Source organism: Austrofundulus limnaeus, unplaced genomic scaffold (genome assembly GCF_001266775.1).
Source record: "Austrofundulus limnaeus strain Quisiro unplaced genomic scaffold, Austrofundulus_limnaeus-1.0 Scaffold1888, whole genome shotgun sequence".
Classification (NCBI taxonomy): domain Eukaryota; kingdom Metazoa; phylum Chordata; class Actinopteri; order Cyprinodontiformes; family Rivulidae; genus Austrofundulus; species Austrofundulus limnaeus.
The window spans coordinates 16464-21580 of record NW_013954290.1 but is presented as its reverse complement, the minus strand read 5'-3'; positions in this window follow the sequence as shown (position 1 = coordinate 21580).

Sequence of the window (5117 nt, the reverse complement as noted above, 5' to 3'; positions counted from 1 at the left end):
CGTTGACAGAGAGGAGAAGGTAGAAATGACTCAGCCTGTGACTGAAAATATGGATGGAGGACCTCAGTTTAGCTTGTTTGTCGCGCAAGCACCGAGCTAATACATATAAGGCAATATAGTGTCAGTGCTAAAGCTAACAGGCTAAGCTGAGATTCTTCTTCCATGAAGCACTCCAACACAGTTGAGTGTCAAATTAACACTCATAGGAKGTATATGAACCTCCAGTGTTAACCATCAACTCAATGTAGTGTTGAAAAGCATGAGAAGAGTTGATTTGTCACCATATTGGAGTACCTTATTATCTCTGCTTAGAATCATATTTACTCATCAGTTATTTGACTTGAAGTGTTGAGTTTTATTAACACTGTACAGTGTAACCACTAACTTACACTACATGCGTTCCGTCTCCGCTCCAGTCCGACCTCCGCAGAAAATACACACCCATTATAATCAATGAGAGTGTTTACACTGGCTGCGGTGAGCGGACGGCGATCCGTCAAAATTAGAACGGATCCTATTTCTGCCAGATGACGGAGCTGCGCCAAAGTCAATTTTTAAGGATTACGTCACACCAACAGGAAAAGAAACGAGCACAACATCCGTATTTTCAAAATAAGACACTATTCGGCAGAATGATTTTTCAGAATGATGTCAAAATTGCGGCTATATTAATAAATATATGGATATATTTCTACACACATGCTGTCAGAATGTATCGTTCTGTTTGGGAAGCAGATGGAAACGTGTAGCATGAAGCATAGGTGTACACACACGATACACGTGGACTTTATTTTGAAATCACAAGTTTCAGAAAGCTGACAGCGAGACAGTTTCAACATAGATACAAAAAGCCTTTATATCGTTGTTTTCAGCTGTGTTTGGAGTTTGTCTTTCACAGAATTAATGATTTTTTGCTGTGACTTCCACATTTATCACTGGATTTATCGCGCGATCTGCTTCCTGCACGTCTGTCGGAGCGGAGGTAGTGTAAACTGGACTTGAAACGGTGCAGCTGCGACCTGCGCAGCGCAGCGGAGACAGAACACATGTAATGTAAATTAGGGGTTACACTTGTCTCTTCAAATAAACAATAAATGAAATGAAATAAGGAAGCCCTATAAACAGTGTACTCTTACACTTTACAATACGGCTCCTTTGATAGTTGTGAATATGAGACGATATATAAATAAACTGATCTGAATTAACGTTTCATTCAGGACATATTTTGCTAACAGTTCAGACAAAACGTTCCTGCTGAGCTCCTGATGAGAAGCAGAAAATCATCTCATACAAAGTGATGAAGACGAGCAGAAACCAGCTTGATGATAATATACATTTTAATGTTTTTGCATCTAACAGTGAAGCAGGAACAGAAGAAATACTGACATCATCCAAACATCTCCCTTCTACTGCACCTCCATCCTGCAGGAGCAGCACCTCCTCTTCCTCCATCCTGCAGGAGGAGCAACTGCTGACACATCACTGTTGAAAAGGCCAAACGTTTGCAGCAGAGTCTCTGCCAGTCTCTGTCTCCTCCTGGTGTGGACCTGCTCGGACACATCACACGTGTCACGGTGTCTTCATTCAGTAAAAAAATCAAGCAGTGTTTGTTCAAGGCATCATCTTGTTAGTAACAGATATGGTCAGGGTTTCAYGCTGAACCAACACCTCATGGGTCTGATCACAGACGTTTGGGTTCTCTGATGGGACTCCAGGGGGGGACGCCGTGTCCAACACATATACAATGTAAATAAAAACAAAGTGCAGAACTGAAAATCTGTAAACAAATCCTGTTGAAACCAAGACTCAGAGTCTGCAGGTGGTTTGTCGGCTGCAGATGAGTCAGAAACATTGCTCAGGTCAGGATGTTTCAGTGGTCTGACTCTGAGTCTGAGCTCCATCAGGGCAGGAAGTCCCTGCAGGTTCTGCTCCCTCCAGCCTCTTATTTTMATAACTTTTAACCTTTTAATGAAGACGACTGGTCAAAATCCCCAGGAGGACTTCGCAAAAGTTCGACACGAGCGAAAATGAAAATCGGCCAAAATTTGACCTTTGAGCCAAAATGGCCGACTTCCTGTACATTTTAGGCTATACCTACAAAAGACTTTTTAAATTATTTTGTTGAGTTCTACCTATGTGTTGAATTTCAGCTCTCTAGGACTTACCAGTTCCTCTATTTCACTTTAGGTGGYGCTGTGGTGCTGTTTGGCCACGCCCACTTTTGATTCCAATGAAATCCTGCTGCTTCACGTGGGGGACAACTTTTGGCCAAGTTTGGTGAGTTTTTGACTATGTTCTAAAATCCTACCAAAAGTGGCGGAATAATAAAAATAATAATAAAAATAAGAAGAAATTCCGCGATAGATTAATTTTAAGTTAAAAAATGTAATTAAATTTAAGCTGCTAGCAGTATTTGGCGGCTCTCGCAGCCGTGTGTTGACCACAGAGGAGCTGGTATTTCCAAAATAGACAAGTTTCTGTATCTTTTCAGGCTGGAAGGTTCTGGAAAGTTTCAGCAGAACCCAGAAGCTCAGCAGCCTGGCTTCAACCAACCAGAGGCTTACTGCACAAAAATCAGATTTATAAATTCAGGATATGAGCTGTAAGCTGAGCTTGAACTAGCCTTCAACTTGTAAACAGCTGTAATGTGTTGCTCTAACACCAAGCTGCGCTCAGTTAGGGTGATTCATTCAAGCAGCTGTAAATGGTTTAGGACAGGGGTCTGCAACCTGCGGCTCTGGGGCCACACGTGGCTCTTTGGTCCCTCTACAGCGGCTCTTTGAAAATGTGACCAAACATAACAAAATAAAGTGTTTTTGTTTTTATACCCACAACAGAAATCAATTTGTAAGCAAATACGTGATCAATACTACTAATACAAAAAGTAAAACATGTTAGCTCATGCTAGCTTGTTTACTTAAATAATCCAACTTTTGTCTTTCTCTCAAATCCAGAATTACCTTTAAAGAATATTAAAAACTACATAATAAGAATTAGAAAAAAAATAAGCCTGAATAATTCAGTTGTAGTATTTTTAATGAAATTAGGTATAAACTATATAAAGTATTTTTCTTGTTTACATGAATAGTCTTTATTTGTCCTGATGGGTAAAAATAATAATAAAAAATAAAATTCACAATATATTTTTTAGTTTTATAATGTCACCTCCACTGGCCGTAAAAGTTCCAGATAAGGCCTTGAAAAGGCCCACAGACCACCAGTTGAAAATCACAGTTGTGGCTTATTTTGTGGCTCAGGACACATTTTATTACTGCGTCAGTAGCAGAAATGGCTCTTTTAAATGTAAAGGCTGCAGACCCCTGGTTTAGGATTAATACACGTTCAGTTTGTTTACTAGACCCATCAGGTGGATCACAGATTTCCTGATCAGACATGTGCAGTAAGACACGTGAGTCTCACTTCCTCCAGCAGTTTAATGGTTAATTATGATTCATATGAAGAGAAACACCGACTGATGCTGAAATAATTTCAAGCTCAGAAATATTAACAGATTAAATAAAGTTCACTTTAAACCTGATCAGGTTAGTTTCAGAGAACTTGTTACCACAGAAACAGAAGAGCTTCCTGTGTCATGCAACCGATTCAAGGCTTAATTAATTCAGGTTTACACCTAAATCCTGGCTTAATCCCGTATCTTAGTTTTGTGCAATAGGCCTCTGACCTCCTCATCTGAAAACACCTGCTGCTCCATGAAAACAAGCATCCAGCACAGACGAGCTGAGACCACAGAACCAGAACCAGAACCAGACAACATGCCCTCTACAACCTGTTGTTCGAAGAGGAGAAAAACCCTGGAAGGAGGTGTTATTCATTAAATAAACTTGTTTTATACTGTTTGAAAAAGTTCAGCATTTAATCTGTTTACAACGTTCCGCTGTCACTCAAACATGGATTTATAAATCACTGCATCCTGTTTTTATCTGTGACCCATCATATCGAAATGAGGATTAAATCAAATTAGGTCAAAATGACCTAATTACATKGTCAGATTCTTGGCTTTAAAAGCTACATTTTGACACCTGGATCATTCTGATTTCATAATTAAATCCATAAATATGACTTAATTTGTCTTGTTGGTTACAATAATACATAAATATTTGGTCTGAATACTAATTTGATGTCATTTTAATGAGGAATATTTGATGTCCTTTTAAAGAGGAAACCTCAAATTATATTTGAATATTGAGATTTCCCAGCTGAAAAGAAACAAAACTTTGCTACCTCACAAGGAAAAATTCATCATTTTAAGGCGTTTTTCCTCAAAATCAGTTTTTTTTGTTGCTACTGCTCAAAAAATTGATTCAAAATGTTGTTTTATGATTATATTTCAGACAGTTCATTCAAATGATACATTAATAAGGCTTTTATTCATTATATTTAGACAAAATGCAATTTTTGTTAACATTTTAGTCAAAACACTATATTTGCCTTTTTCTCCTTATACAACTTTTGGACTTAATCCTGGTTTCGATGTGACGGGTCACATTTACATTTTAAATCAGGCTTGTACACAACGTTCAGTAACTATTTATTTGAATGGAATGGAGGGTTTTTACTTCACTAACTCAAAGCTCAGTGGCTTTATGCTGAAATAAAAGGAGTTTTAAAGCTGCTGTTCCACAGTTTGTCCACCAGGGGGCAATAAAAACACTCATCATATCTAATTTATTTGAAGTATTTCAGCAATAAAAGAACAAACTGCAGAAGCTTTGTTTGACTCTCAGCCAGCAGCTTAAAGTCACTGATTTAATGTGGACAATTAAAAACAGAAATAAGTTATTTCTGTTCCTCCCTGGTCCAGAACCAGTTTCTGATGGTCCGATTTAAAAAAACACAACATGAATGATGCTCTGAAAGGCTGCCTGACAGGACAGTGAAGACAAAAGGCATTATGCACACACACTTGTATTTCTATTCTTATTAGGACCATTCATTCATTTCCAGTTGTTTCTACAGCCTAACCCCGACCTTAGCTCCACCAGATTAGGACCAGTCTTTGGTCCCCATAAGGACTACTGATCTTAACAAGGTAGGTGTGTATACAGAAACTGTCCAATAGAGACAACAAATACACACACACACACACACACACACAC